Here is a 26078-nt window from a genome sequence, read left to right on the forward strand (position 1 = left end):
TGCTTCTCCCCCAGCTGTGCGCGCTTTCTCTCTCACACAAATAAATACAATCTTTAAAAACATAAGTAGTTTAAAAATATTTTATTGGGGAAATTTATTAAATTTTATTTTATTGGGGAAATCACTGATTAATGTATACAGTATAAAATGTACACTGCCAAGAACAAATTTAAGAACAGGAAGAAAGGCTTGGATTTTTAAAAGTATAAATCAAAATAAATGCTCTGATGTAAACTTTGAGTACTTTGAGCTAATTTTCATCTAGGCGCACGTGTGCTATTTTAACAAGTTTCACCTTCGCGCCCAGGCTTCGCCTCTGGTTGCAGGATCCGGGCGAGGGGGCGGGTACTTTTAAAGGAACTGGCTTGGGCTCCTGGCTACCGTGGTCCAATTGGAGCTTTGAGTTCCCAGGCTTGCCACCACTGAGCGGTCTCCGCGCTCCTGGGCCTCGGCGCTCCCCGGTCTCCGCGCTCCTGGGCCTCGGCGCTCCCCGGTCTCCGCGCTCCTGGGCCTCGGCGCTCCCCGGTCTCCGCGCTCCTGGGCCTCGGCGCTCCCCGGTCTCCGCGCTCCTGGGCCTCGGCGCTCCCCGGTCTCCGCGCTCCTGGGCCTCGGCGCTCCCCGGTCTCCGCGCTCCTGGGCCTCGGCGCTCCCCGGTCTCCGCGCTCCTGGGCCTCGGCGCTCCCCGGTCTCCGCGCTCCTGGGCCTCGGCGCTCCCCGGTCTCCGCGCTCCTGGGCCTCGGCGCTCCCCGGTCTCCGCGCTCCTGGGCCTCGGCGCTCCCCGGTCTCCGCGCTCCTGGGCCTCGGCGCTCCCCGGTCTCCGCGCTCCTGGGCCTCGGCGCTCCCCGGTCTCCGCGCTCCTGGGCCTCGGCGCTCCCCGGTCTCCGCGCTCCTGGGCCTCGGCGCTCCCCGGTCTCCGCGCTCCTGGGCCTCGGCGCTCCCCGGTCTCCGCGCTCCCGGGCCTCGGCGCTCCCGGGTCTCCGCACTCCCAGCTCTCGCTCTGGTTCTCAGCTGCTGCGAGGTCTGCACACGTGGAGCCCAAGTAAGTTCTAGCGACGGGGGATGGTTCGCACGGTGAAGTTTCCTGGGGTCCTGGGCGCTGCTAGCGAGGAGGCGCAGAGAGGAGGGATCGTGTTTGTGGGTGGAATGCAAAACTCCCCTGGAAGAGCTCCGGGGGAACAAGAAGGAGAACCGCAGACAGTTTGAGGAATGCAGGAAAAGTTCAAACGATGAACTTCAGCGTCTGCGGAATCATTGATCCCTTGTTAGGGGATTTCTAAATCCTGCGTGCAATTTAGAATGCCCGGTCCGCACCCCAGACCAATTACGTCAGAATCCCTGGGGGTGGGACCCAGGCCTCTCTAGCGTTTAAACTCCCCAGCTGATTCCAGTGTGCAGCCGGGGTTGGGAATAACCAATGATCAAATAAAGGCTGGCTGCCTAGGAGGGTGGAAAACAGGCAAGGACCTTGATGGAGTTCAGCGGCAGACGGATCCCGCTGCACCCAGTGTCCTGCGTGGTCTTGGGGACCCGGCAGCGGGCTTCCCTCCGGCTTTCCGAGCGGCAAAAAGGGGAATGTGACTATGCTTGGCAGGGTAAATAACGTGTTCAAGGAACTTCCTATATTCACAGTCTTTTGCCCCATTGTGAGAAACAGAAGGACTGCGGGTCCTTCTCTTATGGTCCCTGATTGGTTCTGCATTCTGGAAGGTGACACCATTGTGGCATTTGAAATGAAGTTGGGGGAAAACCAGTAAACTCACGGCTTCAACAAATTCTGGGTGATCTGCTTTAAGGGTGAGGCCAGGTGTGTTTGCCACAGGGTTGGGTTTGTCCCTCCTTCTAAGAGCCTCCACCTGGGTTAGACGATATCCAGCGAAGGGTGACTCTACTGTGAATATCCCAGAGGAGTGGGTTTCACAGGATGGACCCTTCCTCATCCCCGGGAAGACGGTGGGGAGAAGTAGCTATAATCCCAGAAGCAGGGTCATTGGACAAGACACAGACTTCTACCACATGTGCAGGGCAGATAAAAGTGGATTTGAAACAAGCAAACACCGGGAGGTGGAAGAAAGGACTTCGAAAGGTTTTAAGAAGAGTACCTTTAATTCTTGTGGCGTGGAGAAATAAATTCTGAGCTTTGGAGTCCATCAAACCTGGACCCGAAATCAGGTTCTGTCCCTTCTGATATGTGACCATAGGTAAGTTACCTGAAAACTGGGGATAAAAATAGTAACTCTGTCCTGGGACTAATATAGTTAAAGGAGATAACGTGTAGCAAATGCCTGGCAGGGCAGGTGGCACGTGGCAGGTGCTCTGTGAGTGGCGGTTCTTTGTGTCCGACAGCTGTTTTCTTAGCATGGCCACGATGGGGTGGGGGAGTGTTTGTCCAGAAATTGTCTCCCTCAACATTCCATTCCCCAGCTCTTCTCCTGCCCTGCTAAGGGGAGGGTTCCTTCCCCCTTGGGCCTCTGGGTGCTTTGAGTTCTGGAATCTCAGGCCACCAGTTCCCCCCACCCCCTGCCCCCAGGGCTAATTGATGGCTCTGGAATACAGCTTTACTCCATGTGGTGGGAATGAACTTCTTGACAAAAGAAAGCAGTCCTTAATCTTGAGACTTCTCCATCATGCTGCCCCATAGATAAAAAATGTGCTCCCAAGAAAGCTGGGCTGTCTGTAGGGTCTTGGAGTGGATGTGGCTCTCCTACTGGCAGTGTCCCCAGGGGACACCCGGGCTGCTCTTGTTTTGCCTCTGACTCTTGGCCTAGGGACAATGAATCGTTCTTCAATGGCCAAGCACCGTCCAGAATTTGGGGAAGGGGGACCCAGATCCTACAACTGTCAGTGCCAACATCCCAGATGGACCTTTCATCCTGCTGTGTGTGTCACTGTCAGGATCACTGACGGTAGCAGTAGCACTGTTTAGACACTGATGATATGAACAGTGATGTCATATAAAAATTAAGATCAGGTGTTTTTACAGTATATATGCAATGGTGATTTTTTTTTTTTTGCTTAAACAAGAATATTAAATTCTTGTCTCTTTTTATCTGAAGAAAAGAGTTCAATATCTTCTTCAAAATATAAGACCTAAGCCTAGGATTTGAGGTTTAAGTTACCGGTTTATTTTACGATTCTCTTTTTTGGGATGATTTTAGGCAAGATGAAATTAGAAAAGCTAAAATTTGTCCTTGTGCTGAATTTTTGTCATGCAGAACTGTAGATGCTTTGCATGTTTCTAGAAGTCCTGTTTTCTTTCATGGTCTGGGCAAAGTCAATTGTGTCCTGCACAAAGGGCCTCCTTTCATCAGGACCTTAGGGATGTGGGCTTCTTGATTTTTTTCAGCCTGCCTTCTGGGGGAGGGGCCTGCGCGATACTCAGGCAACCCTGTTTGGGTAGAGTCTCCCTGTCCCCTGCGAGGGGAGATGGGGATGGGTGTTACACGCAACTAATGAATCATCGAACTTTACATCAAAAACCAGGGAAGTACTGTATGGTGAACTTTACATCAAAAACCAGGGAAGTACTGTATAATATTAAAAATATTATAATAAAAAGAGTGCTAGGGGAAAAAGGGGGGCCTTTCATCCACAAAGTCTGAACTTTTTTGCGGGAAAAGTCTTTGGTGCATCAAATGCTCATTGAGGACAAGGGTTTTTTTTTTTTTTCCAAACTTGCCTCTTAGAAGTGAGTAGTCACTGAAACTAAATTTCAATTAATTTATGGTTTTTACCCAATGCTGTACAGTTTGTCGAAGCAAGACTTCCTGGCCTGAATTCTTATTCTTGTGTTTTATCTAGAATGGCCACAGACCAAACTGTGTGTGAGCAGAGATTATGTTGCAGAGTTGGCCAAACCAGGCTCGTCACCACCCCTGCCTTTGCCCTCCCCCTGCCGGGCCGCTGATGCCAGCCGTGTCTGGGGGGCTGTCACCCTGAGGACGTCCTGGGCCTCTAGTGCCCTCACAAGGGACGTGTGCTAAAGCCAGCAAATCCGAAGGGTAGTCTAGTAAACTGCCGTTTTGGACAGCCTATGACCCCAAACCAAACCTTCTAGAAGGAACTTGGTGGAAAGCTAGGCTTTTCTTTGGGGATATCCTTACTTCGTACAGTTCATGACAGTGGGCTCTTTCATTGGGATGGAGTCACTCATGGACCCCATTTATCAAGGAATAAATGCTTAATAGGAATTCGGGCACGTCAATGGTTTCAAGGAGAGACGTAAGGTCTATAACAAATCCAGACAGGCAGGACTGAAGCGGAAAAGACTATGATTTGGGGGTCAGAACTGAGCTCAAGCCCCTGCTTTGTTCCTTAACTGTGTGACCTCAGCCAAGACACTCAACCTCTCCAACCCTGTGTCCCCCTTTGTCAGATAGCAATAGGCGTCCCTTCTTTATAGAGTGGCCCCTGTGTCCCCCTTTGTCAGATAGCGATAGGCGTTCCTTCTTTACAGAGTGGCTTTGAGTACTGGATGAGGTAATTGATGTAAAGTGCTCAGCCAATCACCTGGCTTTCAGGCAATGGTCGTTATGATGATGATGGTGATGAAGATTGCTGGGGTTGGAGTGCTGGGGTTGCCCTGTCTGAGCTGTGTGGCTTTGGGTAAGGTACCTAACACTCCTGAGCCTCGGTGTTTGTATCTGTAAAATGGGGATACCTCTACCTGTGTGGAAGGAGTGCTTGGAGGCTTGATGAGTTGACGATGCCCCTGATCTGGTAGACCCTAAGTAAGAGCAGACACGGAGATTTACCGTGTGCAACCCTGATCCAACAAGCCTCCGGGCTAGTTGTCATTGCCCCCATTTTTTTTTTTTTTCCAGATTTTATTTATTTGACAGAGAGACAGCCAGCGAGAGAGGGAACACAAGCAGGGGGAGTGGGAGAGGAAGAAGCAGGCTCCCAGTGGAGCAGGGAGCCTGATGCAGGGCTCGATCCCAGGACTCTGGGATCACACCCTGAGCTGAAGGCAGACGCTTAACGACCGAGCCACCCAGGCGCTTCTCATTTCCCTCATTTTACAGACGCGAAGGCTACGGTTCAGTGAGATGGAATAACTAGCTCAGAGTCCACAGATAGTAAACGCCGCACCTGGGGTTTGAAGCCGAACCCTGTTACCAGGCCCCCGGCCCCCCGAAGCAGAACTCCACAAGCGCCCCTCCCTCTGCTCACCTCCTCCACGTCCCCATGCCTGCCTCCTTGTAATCGAGGAGCTCTATTTCTCACACAGGGCCCCAACTTCCAAAGAATCGTCTGCTTATGAAGGGAAAGTGGGACTCCTCCCCCACCCCAGATTTGCAGCTTTTAAGTCTCAGCGGGCGCTTCCACTGGCCGAGCTGATACCCACTGGGTGTGGTGGGGCTGGGGGAGCCCTGCCGTTCACCTGGACTACTGTTCTCAGAGTGGGTTATAGTGTTTATTTTGATAAAGATGTCATCTCCGTGCACTGAGCTTGTTAGCTGGGTGTAGTAAAACCTATCTTCCCCCAGACAGGGGTGTGGGATACTTGGGGCGACAGAAACCAGGCCTGGAAGTTCCAGATGGGGGCTCAGGGGGACACAACAGTATTTAAAGAACATGCCCTCAAAAGTGCAGGGCCCGTTCCCAAGTAGATTGCCTTTTCAGAAGTTTCTTACTCCTCTTCCCTCTTCTGTACAACTCAGTAGCTTTTGCCTCTTTGGGGAATCTGGCAGTCTTCCAAGAGGCGTGAGCCAGTGGAGCCCTGGCCCAGATAATCAGAATCTCCATCGAGTGGATTGTGGATGTTTACGCCTTTCAGAGAATGAGGTGGCAAGTGTTTTTCGGGCTTTCCCCTGGGTGTGAAGTGCTTTGCTGGCTCCCCAGCCTGGTGTCGAGGGCTGTTAGAAAGCTCTTTGTAGCTCCTGGTTCCTCTTGGCTCACGGGGCCTTCAATTCTTCACATTAATTCAACAAATATTATCAGAAGACCTTGCCAGTGCCAGGAGTCCATGAAATTATTTGGGCTACAGCAGTGAATGGAAGATACCCAGCGCCTGGCGGAAGGGAGTTCACAGGCTAGCGAAGGAGGAAGGGGTGGGACACACCAGTACGCAGTTCTGAACTGGGCTAAGTGTTTAAGTGGAAACAATAGAATGTCCGGAGACAGGATATCAGAGCTAGACTAGGATTCAGGAAGTCTGGGATATGCCTTTTCAAGAACGAGTCTTTTTGACTAGGACTCGGGATGGAAAGGAGTCCAAGCATGCTGGACACAGGGAACAGCCTGTTTGAAGGCTCAGAGGTGGGAAAGCATTGGGTGTGTTGGGGAATGTGCAGAGAGAGCTAAAGAATGAACCAAACTCAGGCCAAGCAGAGCCTCCTGGGCTGGAACGGATTTGGAATTTTATTCTAAAAGGCAATGGGAGGCCTGGAGGAGCTCCTTCCTCCCCGACCTTTTCTGTTTGTAATCTACAAGAAAAAGATAATTAGCGACCCCTATTCGTTAAGCTTTATAAACCTTGTCTTGATATGTGAGGCAATTCTGGAGACAGAAATTATGGTTTTCAATTTCTAGATGAGCCAACTGAGGCTCAGAATAAAGTAAAAGAGGGCAGAGCCAGGAATCGGGGCACCGGCTCTGTGGTTCTCCGGGGTAGGTGTGTAAGTGCGTGTGGGCCTCCGTGGAAGGCGGCGGGGGATTCCAGTCCTTCCTGGCTCCTTGGAAACCAAAGAGCAGAGGCACGTTGGGAGTGTGGTTGTCAGAGCATCCGTGTCTGCAGGTGCAAAATGCGGGGAATCCCGTCCCCCGGCCAAGGGCAGGGGCATGGGACCGTCTTCCATGCTAGTCTGCTCTCTCGCTGGCTTTCGCCCAAAAGCCCTCAAAGAGGTACTTTCTCCACCATGTTCGTTAACTGGGGAAATTGCATACACTTAAAAGGCACAGAGTTTGGAAAAAAGGAAGCTCTTTATTTGGAGCTTTTAGGTCACAGAAAAAGCCTGCAAACCGGAAGGGGCCAAGACCTCACATGGCATGCCAGCTTGCTCTGGGGGGATCTGCACTGCCCCCTTTCTCCCTACTCCTGTGACATTGTAGGTCCCAGAGTGAGAGGCCGTGGCAGGGCAGGTGTATTTTGGCTGGTGGGTGGGTGTGCTCCCTAAGATAGGACACACTGGGTGAGGACTCTGGAGGGCCCAGGCCGGGGTGTTGCTGCCTCGTGGGGGGAACTTGGCATCTTCTCAACCTCTCAGCACCCCACAGGGCCACACTACACACATCCCAGATACCCTGCGGCCGGGCTCTGTGATAGATTTGTGTCCCAGGCGGTTCTGACTGTGGCGGCATGATCAAGTGGGGTGAATGTAAGAGTCTCCAGCTAAGTGTCTTGGCCGGCAGTCACCAGTGTTTATTTACTCAGGGTCAAGTTGCAACTCAAGCCTCTGAGGTGACTGACCTATTCTGTTCTTAAGGAGTGCCTTTCCTTTGAGAAGCCCCAGACACTTTGTGTATTCGTTCTGAATGCCATCTCCAGATGTCCTGGGGCTTCCGGACCTGACGCTTTCTCCCGCCTAAGTACTTGAACCCACTTACAGAGTTCCAGATCCGGGTCTCGGGTTCAAGGCTCTGTTGTCTTCTGTTGGCTTTCTTTATTGAGATATTTCTGTTCACTGGCCCCTCGGAATGAATACCAAGCAGGGTGGTTTGGGAACTTTGTGTTTCAAAGCCTGGATAACACCAGGAAAATAACAATCAACAGTCTCACATCAGCCCCCTAAGGCATCGCGGGGGCATTGTCACAAAGCATAGGTGATTTTGTGCCGAGAGCGTGCAGAGACAGTGCCCTGGAAGTGGAGAGCTGAGCTCTGGTTGAACTTAAGGCAGCAGCTAATATAAATGCCTCCGAGCAATCGCGAGTACTGGTGCCTGCGAATCTGAATTTATCCACTAATGCACTTAGCAGGTGACCTCCCTAAGTGAGTGTGTTAACTCGGGGAATCCACGTATCCGTTCAGCGCATGCTAATGAAGTTTTTTATCTAGCAGCCTCTACGTTCTAGAGAGAGGGTGACTCACCAGAGAGACACCGTCTCTCAGAGTCAAATGCTGCGCCTCGAGGATGAACCAGGCTGAAGTCCTAGCCTAGTCTCCCTTCTTGACTCTGATACGTGCCTACAGGGCGGCCAGTGCTATTCCAAACACTGTGTGTATATTCACTCCTTGAACCCTCCCAGCGGTCTTAGGAGGCAGGCGCAATTCTTACCTGCGTTTGACAGGTAAGAGCCCTGACGCGCAGAAGGGTGGCACGGTGTCGTTTGTCCAACTCACGGAGCTAGTGGTTGGCATCGGATCAGCTGGGTTTCGAGGCTTGGCCCTTCACTGCCACCATCAATGAATGTGAAGGGAGAAGTCAGGAAAGCAAAAGGTGAAGTACCTGTCCTCTGAGAGAAATGGGAATAAAGTCCTGTGGGAGTTCCCAGCCGGGAGAGCCGGGCTGTGGGGACGAAGAGGGCGAGCGGGCCCCACCCGTCCCCAATCGGACAGGTGTCAGCCCCTGCTGGGGAGTGGGGGTGGGGCATGTGCTGCCACCGCCCAGGCAGCTCTTCTAACCAGAAGCATCTGCCTCAGTGCCAGGAGATCTGGGTTCTGGTTCTGGGGGATCCACGCTGCCCTGGGCCTCAGTTTCCTCACCTCTAAAATGGGGGCATTGAACGACATTCTGTTCCACTCCGGAAGTCCATGGTTCCGGCAGAGAAGGGAGGGGCTGGCTCGGCCTGCATTCTCCACAGGGTTTCTTGACCAGAAGGTTTGACTCTGAGGGACGTGGAGTCAGACACTTGACTTCCCAGAAGGTCCTGGCGGCTGAAGGCATGGCTGCGTCCGTATCTGGAGTCCTGGGGCGCTTTCACAAGAAAGGAAGATAGAAACAGAGATAGATGGAAGGAGGGGGAAGGGGAGAGAGGGGGGAAGAGACGGGAGATTATGAGAGACAGACTGACTGACTTCTGTATCTGCTTTGAAATTCTGAGGGATTAAGGGCTTTCAGATCCTTAAAGTAAATGAGTGTTAATGGAGCTCGAAAGCTTCAAATAGTCATTGTGGCCTCAGCCATCTGCTGCGTTTTCTCCAGAGGGAACTGTCCTCGGTTTTCTGGTATGACAGAGGCATGCAGGAGTGGGCTTGTTTTCCAGGATAAGAAATTAAAAACAAAGAAGAAAAATGAAAAGACAACAACACAGAGAGAGAGAGCACGCGAGCGTGAGATGGGGATGTAGACCCATTTCAGAACGGCGGCTTGTATTTATCTCCTGTCAGAAGCCTGGGAGCATAATCGAACTAATGTTTTTGTGGATCATGCAGCAGGGAAAGTGGGAGCCAATTTGAGTTGACCCGTTGTGTGTGTTCTCTGCACGGTTCTACCGAGATGGTGTGGAAGTAGGCTGGGCATTCGCGTTCTGTGAGCTCGCCGTTGGGATGGGTTAGTCCACCTTGCTGGATACCTTGAGTATCCCGGTGCTTCAAGTCAACACACACAGTATAATGATCTTCAGCCTTTTAAAACTGGTCTGAGGAGGCTATGGGTCATAGTCAAAATGAATCTTACTCAAGAGAGGAGAGATTTCCTTGAGGAGAATCCAGCTACAGCCCTCAATGCTCATGGGTGTGTGGGTTCAAGTGTTGCTGGGGTGTAACCATTAGGCTGGCAGGGTCCATTCGAACTGGCGTTTTACAATCCGGGTACCATCTCTGAAGTAGGCGGGGCATGGTGGCTTTATTGAACTCATCTTAAATCTTCATTCAATAAGTAACTACCAGTTGCCTATTATCTGATACCGGTGATCGATTTCTGTCCTCCAGGTCCGTGGCAGTGAGTGTGTTTTAGAAACCCATATTGTGCATGGCAGCCTGGGGCTTTGCCAGAGATGGTGTTTGCCGGTTAGACCTTCGTGTCGGAAAGAGCAAAGAATCTAAAACGGTTTCATTGGTAATGGTACCTTTTGGGTGGGGAGCAGATATTGGGTGGAAAAATATGAGGTCCTTTTGGCCTCCCACCAAAATGAAAACATCGAGCAGATATTGGGTGGAAAAATATGAGGTCCTTTTGGCCTCCCACCAAAATGAAAACATTACTCAGGCTCAGAACGTTCCATAGAAGGCAGTTGAGGGGCGCCTGGGTGGCATAGTGGTTAAGCGTCTGCCTTCGGCTCAGGGCGTGATCCTGGCGTTATGGGATCGAGCCCCACATCAGGCTCCTCTGCTATGAGCCTGCTTCTTCCTCTCCCACTCCCCCTGCTTGTGTTCCCTCTCTCGCTGGCTGTCTCTCTCTCTGTCGAATAAATAAATAAAATCTTAAAAAAAAAAAAAAAAGGCAGTTGAGCCGGTATTGCTTTAAACTGCAGAGCTTTGTGCTACATGAGAGGAAGGGGAAACGTAAAGGGAAATGAAGTATTTAGTAATCATGGAGCATTTCTTCCGTAAGGCATTGCTCGAGGTCCTAAAATTGAAAACCACCTACCTGAAAGTCAGTTTTGTTGGTGTTTTTGCTCTGTAATTTTTGTGTGAGTAATTTTTGTGTGAAGATTGATGTTTTCACTTCAGATGCCTTCTTTCAAACCAGACTTACTGGCAATACCATGAGTGGACAGCCTCCTACTAAATTGAAGACAAAATAAAATTCTTCCCACCCACACACCTGTCAGCTTGACTGTGATATTTCGTCAGACCAGAAGGAGCATTTTGTTTATTCACAGGTGCGCAGAAAGAGTCGTAGCACCCTATTTGAGTTTGTTTGGTTTCAATGAACTGTCATTTCGTTTAATGGGGACGGGGCCTTTTTGTCTGGGGGGATGGGGTTTTGAGTTGAAAGTCAAAGTTCCTTAGGACAAAATGTTGCGGAGAATGTTTCACTGACCTGTCTCAAAATGTCCTGAGATGCCCTGAAGATTAAAAAGGCTCCAAAGTGGGGCTCCTGGGTGGCTGAGTCAGTTAAGCATCTGACTCTTGGTTTCAGCTCAGGTCATGATCTCAGGGTCATGGGATTGAGCCCCATGTTCAGCTAGGAGTCGTCTTGGGTTTCTCTCTCTCTTTCTAGGTCTGCCCCTCCCTGCCCCATGTGTGCACATTCTCTCTTTCCCTCTCTCTAAAATAAATAAGTAAATCTTAAAAAAAAAAACAACTCTAAAGTAACTTTATGCAAGTACGTATTCTTTTTCTGAGAAGTTAAAACATTGCAAATGAAAGTACTACGCAATCCTGGTGCTCTCCTTGCCTGTCCAGAAGTAATCGCTATTCTCAGAGTGTATCGTCTCCCAGAGATTCTTCTTTGCATTTATGTTTATACATGTATGCTTGTAGAAAATATATAGTGTTTTGTGTGTTTCTAGGACAGGCGAAATGGGCAAGTTCTATAAATGTTACCCTCTGTATTTCTTTCAGCAACTTGAGCTTTTCAGGTGATGCTATGTCTTGAAGATCTTTCTGTGTCAGTACATATAGCTCCGTAACGTTCTTTTTCATCTCTGATGGTGGCTCGTACCCGACCATCCTGACAGTCGTGGTGACGGTGGCCGGGGCCGTGGTGCAGTGGTTCTGGGACAAGTAACTGGGTGAAATGACACGATGTGGGGCCACCGCAGATGCGGCCGCCTCAGCCCCAATCAGTAGTATGCGTGACTTCCTTGTGTGCCTTTTTCCCTTTTTAAGATGTTAGTATTTTTTTCATAGGTGACTGTAAGCGAGAGGTAAGCGGAGAATGGTGTTTTATTTTAACTTACCTCTTGACTCAACAAATAGAGTCAATTTTATGGTACCTGAAAAACAGTTGTAGCGGCTTGTCATTACTACAGGTGGTCCTTTAATGTCATGGGGTCGTGCCTTAGAGAAAGGCTGTCTTGAGAAGGAAGGGCGAGGGCTGTGATGTGCCTCCTGTTCCGCCTCCAGCCAGCTGTCTGGCCTGTGACGACGCACTTCACCCCTCTGGGCCTCAGTTTCCTAATGTGCTGAATGCTTTTCTTGCCCCAAAGCATGGTATCTGTCAGGCTGGGCTAGGTTACAGATAATCCCCAAATCTCAGCAGCTCAGACAACAGAGGTCTGTGTCTTGCTTGTACTGTGCCCATCACAACCTGGCAGGAGGCGGTCCTCACTGCTGTGACTTGTGGGCCCAGGCGGATGGAGCAGCCGCCATCTTGAAGGAGCTGGTCAGAGGGCCAGAGGAAGAGCAGTTGCACATTGACACCCGTGGGGACGAGACTGAGAGCTTCCTACCCAGAGTAACTCCTTCCACTTCCGTTCACATTTCATGAGTCAAAGCAAGTGACTTCAAGGGGGGAGGGAAGTGTAACCCTACCTTGTACCCAGGAAGAGAGTCCAAACTGTTTTTTTTAAAGATTTTATTTATTTATTTTTTTAATTATTTTAAGATTTTATTTTATTTTTGTGAGAAAGCGAGAAAGAACACACAAGCAGGGGAGGGGCACAGGGAAAGGGAGAGGAAGAGGCAGGTTCTCTGCTGAGCAGGGCTCTTGATGTGGGGCTCGATCCCAGGACCCTGGAATCATGACCTGAGCCGAAGGCAGACGCTTAACTGACTGAACAACCCAGGTGCCCCTAAAAGATTTTTCTTAATTAATCTCTACACCCAACATGGGGCTTGAACTCACAACTCCGAGATCGGGAGTCGCGCGCTCCGCCGAATGAACCAGCCAGGCACTGAACGAGTCCAAACTGTTTAATGAGCCACCTACTTCTATCACTGTGTTATTTTGCAAGGAAGCAGGAGGAAAGTCTGTGAAACTGTCCCACAGTCAATGAAATCCTATCCCATATGCTGATCCTCCCTATGTATTTTCTTCCCCTGTGGCCTCCCACGTTTCCAGAGAGCAGCAGCCTGTTTGGAACTCACATTTTGAGACATGAGCAGAACTTGGCAGCAGGGGGCCAGGGGAGGGCCGTGGCAGGTGGCGACGGGGTCAGCATGGGTGCAGAGGCTCAGAGCACTGGCCAGATTCCACAGCACCTGACGCCGGCAAAGCTGACTTTGGTTTGTTCGTGTTTGTTTCCCGTCTCCGTGTGGAAAGTGTCCGAGGCAGAAATGCTTGCAGAATGGCCTGACTGCAGAGCTCGCCGTTGAGAACACTCGGGGTTGTAAGTCTAAGTTTGCCTCTGCTGCATTGTTAAAGAATGTTTGAAGCAACAGGCCTCAGATCCCTTAGGGATCTTATTTGCTATTGCAACACCAGTTTGTGGAAAGCTGTGTCATTTGTTCTGAAATCTCTTTCTTTCAGGCCCAGAGTGAAAGAGGATTCCCAGTAACTGGGCGTCTAAGAAAAGAGTGAAATCATGAGGCCCGTGTAGATGACGGGAAATGATTTTCTTGAGGTTTCTGGAAGCCAAATTCTGTCCTACTCATCCTGGGAGTTGACATTCATAGGAATACTGGGCCGGGTGAGCTCTGCACCCTGGCTTTGCCGGGTGATTCTGCACAGAGCAAAGCTGCTGCTGAGCGGACGTGTTTGCCAGCATCTAACTCACCGTCTCAGAGACAACACTGAGCCTCTCTCTGTTCAGAGGGGTTTATCATAAAGATGCACAGGATAGGGGGTGGCACCCCTGGGTGGCCGGGGAGACTGTGTCCCTCAGCAGTGGGCAGCCTTGACCGAGCACTTGTGTGCTGGGGTTATTGGGACTCTGTGTGTCTCACATTCCAACTCCTAGGGGACAGGGGCTCGAAGCACTTGTCCCGGTCACCCGCGGCCGCAGAGGCTCCAGCGGGGTGGAGGGAAGCCCTGCGGGGAGCTGCAGGCTGGCGCTGTGGCCTCATTTCTCATTTGGTGTGCTCACCGCACTTGAAACCTCTTGTTCTGTCCATCTGTCCTGCCGGATTATAAACTCTGTGACTTTGGGAAGACAGTTAACCTCGTGTGCCTCAGTTTCCTCATTTGTAAGTCGGCGGTAACCATGGCCTCTCTGCCACCTAGTGTTGTCCTGAGAATTGAGTCAAATAATAGAGAAGATTAAATCAGGTGATCATTACTGAGTATTTACTCGATGCCTGGTCTAGGCACTTCGAATAGGAACTTGGTCCTTACAGCAACACTTTGAGGCGGGGACTGTCCCTGTGAGGAAACCGAGGCACAGAGAGGCTGGCTAACTTGCTAATGAGTGGTGGGCCCCTCAGCCTGGCTGGCTCCAGAGACCACATCTAGCCCTGTGTTACTGTCCCTCTCCTGGGGAGTGGAAAGCAGGAGCCGGATGCTGGGCCCCTAGTAAAGGGCTTACTCAGTGAGGGTCTTTCTGTGTCCTGCTGGGGCTACCACTCAGCACAGGGCTTGACCCCGAACCTCTGGAGAAGGACACAGGAGGCCGGCATCCTGGAGTCTTCCCAGTGCCCCTCCCCCACCTGGTCCCCTGTGGCCCTTCCGCGGGGCCCATCGGTGATAGCAGGTTGTCCTGCCGACTGGCCGCAGATGGGAGCGTCTGGATTTGCTGAGGTGGTTCAGGCAGGCAGGCCGGCTGAGCGGGGGCAGGTGTGACTCCTAGGTGTCGTCTTTGATCCTCTAGTTTGGCACGTGGAATGTCTCAGTTACGGGGCTTTAAAAGATCAGAGTGGCAGGTGGCTCTTGCTTTTCTTTATAAAATAGAAACCCAGGAAGTAAAGCATCTGTCAGAAACTAGCTTCTGCGGCTCGAAAGAGAAGGTGGTTCCCTGGCAACACAAGATCGTGGTAAAGGTGCAGCAGATGTATGTAGTGTGATGCCAGCAAGCAAAGATCAGTGTAGGCATAACTGCACGCAGAGCAAAGCAGAAAGGGAGTACTCCAGAATGGTAACCGTGGTGTGGGTGATTTGGCTTTTTCTCTTTTTTTTTTTTTTGGTGTGCATTTCCCAGAGCTTCCACAGTGAGCAGATAAATTGCTTTTATACTTGGGGAAAGTTATTATAAAAAGGAACATCTATGGAGATGAACATCCTTAGAAAGTGCTTTTTATCTTAGCATCTCAGTCACAAAGCACGCACATTTACTCTCAGGGTCTCTGGGGATAGTAGAGAGGGAAGAAAGCAGCAGCACTGGGCAAAACCCTCTTTAGAAAGTGAAACTGAGTGTGAGGGGAAGGGCCTCCCCGAGATTCCGGGACTGAAAGGGGAACAGGAGTCAGTCAGTGTCTGCACAGGAGTCCCGGCTGCTCCATCCCCAGGGAGGACTCCTTTCTAAGTGAATCCTTTCCCTGATCTGTCCCTGTGACTTTGTCGCATGCATTCTGACCCTGGGTGAGCCACAGCGCCCCACTTAGGCCCCCCGCCTCACCTGCCTTCCCCAGACTTCTGGCTAATGAAGACCTCCCTCTGTTCTGGGCTTCCAAGTCCACCTCAGGCAGAAGTCTTCGCGTTGTTTCCTCCATTCTTCAGTTATTTTGTTTTCCTTGCCTTTGGTGGTCTGCCAGGTATCTGTTGATTAGGCTGTCTCTCTTATCTGTGAGCCCCCCCCCCCCCCATGGCAGGGCGACAGTGGCCTTTATGCACAAGGAGTGTAAATGAACAAAGGAATGACCCTGAGGTCTCTGCTCCCGGGCTGGCCTGCTTACCCTCACTCTGCTCTTCAGCCCGGGGGAGGGGGGCTGCTGACCCGTTTGCAGCAAGACTGCCTTGCAGCAGAGCTCTCTGGAAGGTGTGGCTTCGCACTACTCCTCACCTACTTGCCCTCCAGCTTCTGCTGGCAGCTGGCCGGTGAAGAGAGTGTGGTGGCAGCCAGAGAACCCAGGGACCTGCATTGACCATATGCTCGTTGTTCTAAATAAATTCCTGATCTTCGAGGAAAAGCTCTCAGTTTTGCATCACGGAATATGTTCGCTGCAGGGTTTTGATATGTGGCCTTTATTATGTTGACATGTGTTCCCTCTAAACCCACTTTGTTGAGAGAATTTTTGTTTTTCCCTTTTTTGGGGGGGGTGGAGACCAGGGATGGTGGAGGGGGAGAGGGAGAGAGAGAATCTTAGGTGGAGAGAATCTCCACGCTAGGTGTGGAGACAGATGCAGGGCTCCATCTCACAACCCTGAGATCATGACCTGAGCGGAAATCAAGAGTCAGACCCTTAACCGATTGAGCCACCCAGACACCCATGTTTTTCTTTTTTCTTTTTTTTTTCCTTAAAGATTTTACTTATTATTTGAGAGAGACATAGTGAGAGACAGCACAAGGAGGGGCACAAGCAGGGGGAGCAGCAGGCAGAGGGAGAAGCAGGCTCCCCGCTGAGCATGGAGCCCCATGCGGGTCTCGATTCCAGGACCCTGGGATCACGACCTGAGCAGAAGGCAGACCCTTAACTGACTGAGCCAGCCGGACACCCATGTTTTTCTTTTCTAATATATGCAAATAAGTCTATAAATTTCTGTGACTTCTTTAATTGTATCCCACAAATGTTGATATGTTGCATTTTCATTATCATACAGTTCAAAATATTTTTTCTTTTTTTTTTTTTTAAGATTTTATTTATTTGACAGAGATAGAGACAGCCAGCGAGAGAGGGAACACAAGCAGGGGGAGTGGGAGAGGAAGAAGCAGGCTCATAGCGGAGGAGTCTGATGTGGGGCTCGATCCCAGAACGCTGGGATCATGCCCTGAGCCGAAGGCAGACGCTTAACCGCTGTGCCGCCCAGGCGCCCCCAAAATATTTTCTAATTTCTATTTCTTCTTTGACCAGTTGTTTGGGGATTTTCTAGGTATCTTCTTATTTTTGATTTCTAGCTTGATTCCACTATGGTCAGAGAATATATTCTGAATGATTTCAGTCCTTTAAGATGTGTTAAAAACTTGCCGGGCGCCTGGTTGGCTTAGTCGGTTAAGCATCTGCCTTCTACTCAGGTCATGATCTCAGGGTCCTAAGATGGAGCCCTTGGTGTTGGGCTTCCTGCTCAGCAGGGAGTCTGTTTCTCCCTCTCCCTCTGCCCCTACCCCCGCTCATGCTAGCTGTCTCTCAAATAAATGAATAAAATCTTTAAAAAAAAATGTGTTAAGAACTTGCTTTATGTCAATTTTGACTAATACTACACGTGCACTTAAAATGCTGGGCATTCTGTTGCTGTTGGTGTATGTTCTACAGAGGTCAGTCAGGAGACTTGTTATTCTGTTCAGATTCCCCATATTCTTACTGTTTGCTAATTTTTTGTTCTTTTTGTTCTCTCAGTTACTCTGAGGCATGTATTAAAGTCCCCCCTTGTGATTGTGGATTTGTCTAGTTCTCTTATGATTGTCAATTTTTGCTTTATTACTTTGAAAATGTTACTAGGTGCATACAAATTAAAATATTTGTATCATCCTTTAGAATTGATCATTTTATTCTGAAATGTTTTTCTATCTCTAGTAACATTTCTTCCCTTAAATTCTTTATATTTAATACAGCTATGCCAGCTCTTTTTTGGTGAGGGTATACCTCGTATTTCTCTTCCTATTTGGGGAAATCAATGAATTAATTAATTAAACCCCATCATTTAAGATGTGTCTCTTTAGGCGGCATGTAGTTTTTTTCTATCAAGTCTGCCAAACTAGGGGCACCTGGGTGGCTCAGTCGTTAAGCGTCTGCCTTCGGCTCAGGGCGTGATCCCAGAGTTCTCGGATCGGGCCCCACATCAGGCTCCTCTGCTGGAAGCCTGCTTCTTCCTCTCCCACTCCCCCTGCATGTGTTCCCTCTCTTGCTGGCTATCTGTCAAATAAATAAAATCTTAAAAAAAAAAAAAGTCTGCCAAACTAAGTTTTGTAATTGGTGTATTTAGGGCATTTACATGTAATGGGATTATTAATACATTTGGATTTGTATCTGTTGTCTGGTTTCTGTTCGTCTTGGCTGGTTTTTTGTTTTTTTTTACCTTTTTATCTCTCTGTCTTCTTTTAGAATTAAGTGTATTTATTATTCCATTTCCTCCTTCTATTGTCTTGTATGTATTTTACTATTTTTTTTTAGTGGTTATCTTATAATAATTTGATCTTTGAATTATTACTGTCTAAAACGAAGTAATACTGGGGCAACCAGCTGGCTCAGTCACCGGAGCATATGACTCTTAATCTTGGGGTCGTGGGTTCAAGTCCCACGTTGGGGATAGAGCTTACTTAAAAAAACAAAACAAAGTCATACTTTTGCCTAGTATCAGAAAGTGCTTTGCCTTAGAACACTTTAAGTCCATTTATTCCCCTCCACGTTTTGTGATATTACTATTACACATGCTAATTCTGTGTATATTTTAGACTCCACAAGATATTAGTATTTTGTTCAGTCAATACACATTTCTATTTACTCACATTAAACTTTGTTTCTCTCCTTTTGTTTTTGTCTTAGGATGATTTTTCTTCTACCTGCAAACCCCTCTCTATATACATACACACATATATGTGACCTATATATAGCACTTCAGTCAAGATAAAGGGTATTTCCATCTCCCAGAAATTTCCCTTGTTTCACTATGCAATCGGTTTCTCCTGTCTTCCGACCCCTCTACCCTAGGAAACCACTGCTCTGATTTCAGGGTCAGAAGCACTTTCTTTTCTGATGCAAAAGTATGACTTTGTTTTGTTTTTTTAAGTAAGCTCTATCCCCAACGTGGGACTTGAACCCACAACCCCGAGATTAAGAGTCATATGCTCCGGTGACTGTGATCTACAATTTTTTGATCACCTACAGTTGGCCTCTGTGGAAGTCCCAAGCTACTGTATCACAGCTAGAACTAGAAGAAACTTGTTTAAGAAAAACCAAACACAAAATTGTCAGAACCTCTGAATCTTTTCAGGAGGCAGGTTTCTAGGATGGGAAGTTACTAAATTGAACTTTTCACAGGCTCTTGATACATACTCTGAAATGAGTTCCCAGATGGTCTCCACCAGGATACGTCCCTGCCCACAGTGTACGGAAGTCCCTGTCTCACTGTACTATCAATAGCATTTTTGACAAAAATGCTTTGACAAAAAATCGTTCTTATTTTTAGTCTTTTCCAGCGTGCAAAGCTTGAATTTATCTAGTCATTGAAAGGAATTGTACGCTGACTATAAACCAGTGGGTCCCATACTTATTTCCTTTCTGAGTTCACAGAACTGTCTGTGATCTCTCCTCTTTACCTGCCTCACTGACTTTCTGAGAAACCAATCTGAAGAGCCAGTTCAGAGTCCTTCCTGGCATCAGTCTTTTATTTATTTATTTATTTATTTATTTATTTATTTATTTATTTATTTTCTCTGTGCAGTTTTTTATTTTATTTTTATTTTTTATTTTAATGTATTTTTATTATATGTTAGTCACCGTACAGTACATCCCTGGTTTCTGATGTAGAGCTCGATGCTTCATTACTTGCGTACAACACCCAGTGCACCATGCAATACGTGCCCTCCTTACTACCCATCACCAGTCTATCCCATTCCCCCACCCCTCTCCCATCTGAGGCCCTCAGTTTGTTTCTCAGAGTCCATAGTCTCTCATGCTTCATTCCCCTTCTGATTACCCCCCCTTTCTTTATCCCTTTCTTCTCCTACCGATCTTCCTAGTTCTTATGTTCCATAGATGAGAGAAATCATATGATAGTTGTCTTTCTCTGCTTGACTTATTTCACTTAGCATTATCTCCTCCAGTGCCGTCCATGTTGTAGCAAATGTTGAGAATTTGTTCTTTTTGATGGCTGAGTAATATTCCATTGTATATATGGACCACAACTTCTTAATCCAGTCATCTGTTGAAGGGCATCTCGGTTCCTTCCACGCTTTGGCTATTGTAGACAATGCTGCTATGAACATTGGGGTGCACATGGCTCTTCTCTTCACTACGTCTCTATCTTTGGGGTAAACACCCAGTAGTGCAATGGCTGGGTCATAGGGTGGCTCAATTTTTAACTTTTTAAGGGACCTCCACACTGTTTTCCAGAGTGGCTGTACCAACCTGCATTCCCACCAACAATGTAGGAGGGATCTCCTTTCTCCACATCCTCTCCAACAATTGTGGTTTCTTGCCTTGTCTATTTTTGCCATTCTAACTGGCGTAAGGTGGTATCTTAGTGTGGTTTTGATTTGAATTTCCCTGATGGATAATGATTTTGAACATTTTTTCATGTGTCTGTTAGCCATTTGTATGTCTTCATTGGAGAAGTGTCTGTTCATATCTTCTGCCTAATTTTTGATTTGTTTATTTGTTTCTCGTGTGTTGAGTTTGAGAAGTTCTTTGTAGATCTTGGATACCAGTCTTTTATCTGTAGTATCATTTGCAAATATATTCTCCCATTCCCTGGGCTGCCTCTTAGTTTTTTTGACTATTCCTTGGCTGTGCAGAAGCTTTTTATCTTGAAGTCCCACAAGTTCATTTTATCTTTTGTTTCTCTTGCCTTTGGGGATGTGTCATGAAAAAGGTTGCTTTGGCCGATGTCGTAGAGGTTGCTGCCTATGTTCTCCTCTAGAATTTTGATGGATTCCTGTCTCACATCGAGGTCTTTCATCCATTTGGAGTTTATTTTTGTGTATGGTGTGAGATAGTGGTCAAGTTTCATTCTCTTGCATGTAGCTGTCCAATTTTCCCAGCACCATTTATTGAAGAGACTGTCTTTTTCCCACCGGATGTTTTTTCCTGCTTTATCAAATATTAGTTGCCCAAAGAGCCGAGGGTCCATTTCTGGGCTCTCTATTCTGTTCCATTGGTCTATGTGTCTGTTTTTGTGCCAGTACCATGCTGTCTTTGTGATCACAGCTTTGTAGTACAGCTCGAAATCCGGCATTGTGATGCCCCCAGCTTTGTTTTTCCTTTTCAACAGTTCCTTGGCGATTCGGGGCCTTTTCTGTTTCCATACAAATTTAAGGACTGTTTGTTCCAGTTCTTTGAAAAATGTCCTTGGTATTTTGATCGGGATAGCATTGAAAGTGTAGATTGCTCTGGGTAGCATGGACATTTTAACTATGTTAATTCTTCCGATTCATGAGCATGGAATATCTTTCCATCTTTTTATGTCTTCCTCAATGTCTTTCAAGAGTGATTTATAGTTTCTAGAATATAGGTCCTTTACGTCTCTGGTTAAGTTAATTCCAAGGTAACGTATGGTTTTTGGTGCTATTGTAAATGGGATGGATTCCCTAATTTCTCTTTCTTCGGTCTCGTTATTCGTGTATAGAAATGCAACTGATTTCTGAGCATTTATTTTGTATCCTGCCACGTTACTGAATTGCTCTATAACTTCTAATAGTTTGGGAGTGGCTTCTTTTGGGTTTTCCATATAGAGTATCATGTCATCTGCAAAGAGAGACATTTTGACTTCTTCTTTGCCAATTTGAATACCTTTGATCCCTTTTTGTCGTCTGATTGCTGTTGCAAGGACTTCTAGTACTATGTTGAATAATAGTGGCGAGAGTGGGCATCCTTGTCGTGTTCCTGATCTTAAGGGAAAGGCTTCCAGCTTTTCCCCATTGAGAATAATATTTGCAGTAGGCTTTTCATAGATGGCTTTTATGAGATTGAGAAATGTACCTTCTATTCCTACACTCTGAAGGGTTTTAATCAGGAAAGGATGCTGTATTTTGTCAAATGCTTTTTCGGCATCGATTGAGAGGATCATATGGTTCCTGAGTCTTTTCTTGTTGATATGATGTATCACGCTGATTGATTTGCGAATATTGAACCACGCTTGCATCCCAGGTATGAATCCCACTTGATCGTGATGGATAATCCTTTTAATGTACTGTTGGATTCTATTAGCAAGTATCTTGTTGAGGATTTTGGCGTCCATATTCATTAGGGAAATCGGTCTGTAATTCTCCTTTTTGAGGGGGTCTTTGCCTGGTTTGGGGATCAAGGTAATATTGGCCTCATAGAATGAGTTTGGTAGCTTTCCTTCTGTTTCTATTTTTTGAAATAGCTTTAGGAGAATAGGTATTATTTCTTCTTTGAATGTTTGGTAGAATTCCCCAGGAAAACCGTCCGGGCCTGGAGTTTTGTTATTTGGAAGGTTGTTTATCACTGACTCAATTTCTTCATAATTAATTGGCCTGTTTAAGGAATCAATTTCTTCCGGTTTCAATCTTGGTAGTTTATAGGTTTCCAGGAAGGATTCCATCTCTTCCAGATTGCTTAGTTTATTGGCATATAGCTGTTGATAAAAATTTCTAATAATCCTTCCAATTTCAATGGTGTTCGTCGTGACCTCTCCTTTTTCATTCATAATTTTAATAATCTGGGTCCTTTCTCTTTTCTTTTGGATAAGTCTTGCCAGTGGTCTGTCAATTTTATTGATTCTCTCAAAGAACCAGCTTCTAGTCCTGTTGATCTGCTCTACTGTACTTCTGGTTTCTGCTTGATTGATTTCAGCTCTAATTTTGGTCAACTGCTTCCTCGTGCGTGGATTAGGCCTGTCCCTCTGTTGCTGTTCCAGCTTCTTGAGGTGAGAATATAAAAACTGCATTTTAGATTTTTCTATTCTTTTGAGTGAGGCTTGGATGGCTATGTATTTCCCCCTTAGGACTGCCTTTGCAGTATCCCATAGGTTTTGGACTGTTGTATTTTCATTCTCATTGGTCTCCATAAATTGTTTAATTTGATTTTTGATTTCCTGGTTTATCGAGTCATTCCTGAGCAGGATGGTTCTTAGTCTCCAAGTGTTTGAGTTTCTTCCAAATTTTTCCTTGTGGTTGAGTTCCAATTTCAGAGCGTTGTGGTCTGAGAATATGCAGGGGATAATTTCAATCTTTTGGTATCGGTTGAGACCTGTTTTGTGTCCCAGAACATGGTCTATTCTTGAGAATGTTCCATGGGCATTAGAATAGAATGAGTATTCTTTGGTTCTGGGGTGTAGTGTTCTATATATATCTATGAGGTCCAACTCGTCGAGTATGGCATTCAAAGCCTTTGATTCTTTGCTTAGTTTTTGCCAGGGTGTTCTGTCTATTTCTGAGAGTGGAGTGTTGAGGTCCCCTACTATTAATGTATTTTTATTTATATGTCTCTTTATTCTGGTTAAGAGTTGGCTTGTGTATCTTGCTGCTCCCCTGTTGGGGGCATATATATTTATAATTGTCATATCCACTTGTTGAATACTTCCCTTAAGAATAATATAGTGCCCTTCTGCATCTCTAACTATAGTCTGTAGTTTAAAATCCAATTTATCTGATATGAGAATTGCTACCCCAGCTTTCTTTTGAGGTCCATTTGCGTGAAAGATGGTACTCCATCCCCTTACTCTCAGTCTGAATGCATCTTTGGGTTCGAAATGAGTCTCTTGTAGACAGCAAATGGATGGGTCATTTCTTTTTATCCAATCTGCAACCCTGTGGCGTTTTATGGGATGGTTCAAACCATTTACATTAAGACTGATTACTGAGAGATATGATTTTAATGTTGCCATGTTGCCAGTAAAGTCTTTGTTTGTATTGGCTGTGACTTTCTGTTCTGTATCACTCTTGGGGCCTTTTTACTTTTATAGAACCCCCCGTAATATCTCCTGTAGGGCTGGTTTCGTGGTTACAAAATTGGTTAGTGACTGGCGATTCTGAAATGTCTTTATTTCTCCATCAATTCTGAATGACAGCCTTGCTGGATAAAGGATCCTTGGCTGCATGTTTTTCTCTGAAAGAGCTTTAAATATGCTCCCCCAACCCTTTCTCTCATTCCAGGTCTGTGTAGACAGGTCTGACGTAATTCTGATGCTTTTGCCTTGGTACGTGAGAAATTTCTTTGCCCTGGCCGCTTTCAATACTGTATCCTTGCATCTAATATTTGCGAATTGCACTATGACGTGACGTGGCGTAGGTTTGTCGTGGTTGAGCTTGGGAGGGGTCCTCTCTGCCTCTTGGACACGAATGTTTGTTTCCCTTGCTAGATTAGGGAAGTTTTCAGCTACAATTTGTTCAAATATCTCTTCTAGACCTCTGTTTTTCTCCACCCCCTCGGGGATGCCGATGATTCTAACATTGGATCGTTTCATTGAGTCAGTAATCTCCCGTAACCTACATTCGTGGGCGTGGATTTTTTTAAGACCATCTTCTATTTTCATTTTTTCCTCTATTAACCCATCCTCCAATTCACTAACCCGTTCCTCTGCTTCTGCGACCCTGGCCGTCAGAGCCTCTAGTTTTGCCTGCATTTGGCTCATAGAATTTTTAATTTCTGTCAGATTCGCTCTCATTTCTGTCCTTAGGGATTCTATATTCTCAGTAACCTTTTCGTTAATAGTTTTTTCAATTCTACTCATCATTTTGACCATCGTTACTCTGAATTCCATTTCTGATAATTTGGTTACATCCATATCCATTATTTCTGTGGCAGAGGCCACAGAATCACTGTCTTTTCTTTGCTGGGGGGGGCTTCTCCTTCTTGTCATTCTGATGAAGAGAGGTTGCGGGGTTTCCAGAGCCCAAATTATTGACTGGGTCCCAGGCCGTGCCCCTTGTTTTATAGGGATCTTAGGGATGTGGGCTTCTTCTTTAAAGATTTTATTTATTTATTTATGTGGCAGCCAACCAGCGAGAGAGGGAACAGAAGCAGGGGAGTGGGAGAGGAAGAAGCAGGCTCCCAGCGGAGGAGCCCGATGAGGGACTCCTTTCCGGAACGCCGGGATCACGCCCTAAGCCGAAGGCAGGCGCTCAATGACTGCGCCACCCAGGCGCCCGGGTTGTGGGCTTCTTGATTTTTCAGCCTGCCTTCTGTGTTCTGGGGGAGGGGCCTGCCGCGCCAATACTCAGGCAACCCTGTTTGGGTAGACTCTGCTTCTGTTGGTGCTGCTCAACCCTGCAGCGTCCCGGGATGTGAGCCCCACACCCGGCGTCCCTGCCCTTACTTCCAGGGCCAGCGCGTCTCTGTCCTTTGTGTTTCTAACACCGCCAGCTGCCAGCCACCCCGCGCGCTCTGGAGCTCCCGGTCTCAGTCTGGTTCCAGTGAGCGCACCGGAGCTCCGGTTTTCAGTCTGGTGGCGCGCATTACCCGGCTCACGGTCTCAGTCTGTTGTTTTGCGGGTGCCGTCCGCGAGCCCCGCCCGCTCTCCTGTGCAGGTGGCTACTGCTTCCCGGCGCCCGAGCGCGGAGTCTCCCTCCCCCTTCCGTTTATCTTCCGATATCTGTGCGCGGTTTCATGGCTCCCCGCTTCGTACCTCAATACTCAGCGCTGGAGATGTTCATTTGTAGAGATCCAGATGTATCTTCCTGCGTCTCAGGCTGGTTCCATGGATGTTCAGGCTGGTCTGGTACTTATCCAGCTCGACTCGGGGGACCGGCTGAAAAAGGGTTCCCCTACTCCTCCGCCATCTTAACTCCCTCCTGGCATCAGTCTTTTAGATGGCAGGGGGGATGGGGCAGGAGCTCTGATGTCTTCCTACCCCGGCTTCCAGTGGGGCTCTAAAGCTGCACTGTCCCGCGCAGTAGCCACTGGCCACGGGTGGCTGTTGAGCCCTTGATGTGTGGCTGGTCCATGTTGGGAGGGGCTGTGAGTGTAAAATGCACACTGATTTCAGAGCCCTCATACGAGAGAAATGAATGGAAGATGTTTCATTCTATATTGATTACGTATTGAAATAAGGTAGTTAGTATATTGGGTTAAACGGAACATTAGGAAAATTAATTTCATTTCTTTTTACTTTTAACGTGGCTACTAGAAAATCTTAGATTACACACATGGCTTGCATTTTATTTCTATTCAACAATCTACAGTGTTCTATAGCCTTACAGAGTTTCTCTCTCCTGTCTCTACTTCATTTTCCCTTTGAATGCCTGCCCTCTCGCTTTGTTTTCTTCAGAGAAGCTTCCCTTAGCCTTTCTCGGAGGCTCTGCAGACTTTATATTTAGTTCAGAAGATCAGATTGCAAGATGGGACCTAGGCACAGATCTCTATAAGGAGCCTAAGGCAGTGGATTGACCCTGGGGTTCTGTTACCTGGGAACTAAACCTCTCTGAGGGCAGATCAGAAAGCCGGGAAAAAAGAGGACGCATTGGGGGTACCATCTAACCCCTCAGTTCCCAAGGGGCTCCCTGCCCACCAATAGGCTCTACCCCCACTTGCCTTTGTCTCAAGAGATGGCTTTAGGTGGTAGACCAGCCCTCCCCTGATCTTTTCTCCTTCATTTCTCTGCTTCATCTTCCTCTTTTATTCTGCGATTGGTCTTGTTTTCTGGCCATCTCCATTGGCATAATG

The 26078-nt window shown here is 47.5% G+C and overlaps 1 protein-coding gene across 4 annotated transcripts in view; it reads left to right on the forward strand.

The window, feature by feature from the left end:
- Window positions 1–925: 925 nt before the first annotated feature.
- Window positions 926–26078, forward strand: part of NOD1 (nucleotide binding oligomerization domain containing 1) — a 69602-nt gene continuing 44449 nt past the window's right edge. For all 4 annotated transcript variants that reach the window (XR_005838541.1, XM_040644125.1, XM_040644126.1 and 1 more), the window contains exon 1: window positions 926–1039. The gene's annotated coding sequence lies outside the window, so the exon portion shown is untranslated. The remainder of the gene's footprint in view (window positions 1040–26078) is intronic.

Source organism: Ursus maritimus, unplaced genomic scaffold (assembly GCF_017311325.1).
Source record: "Ursus maritimus isolate PB19 unplaced genomic scaffold, ASM1731132v1 scaffold_3, whole genome shotgun sequence".
In the NCBI taxonomy this organism is placed as follows: domain Eukaryota; kingdom Metazoa; phylum Chordata; class Mammalia; order Carnivora; family Ursidae; genus Ursus; species Ursus maritimus.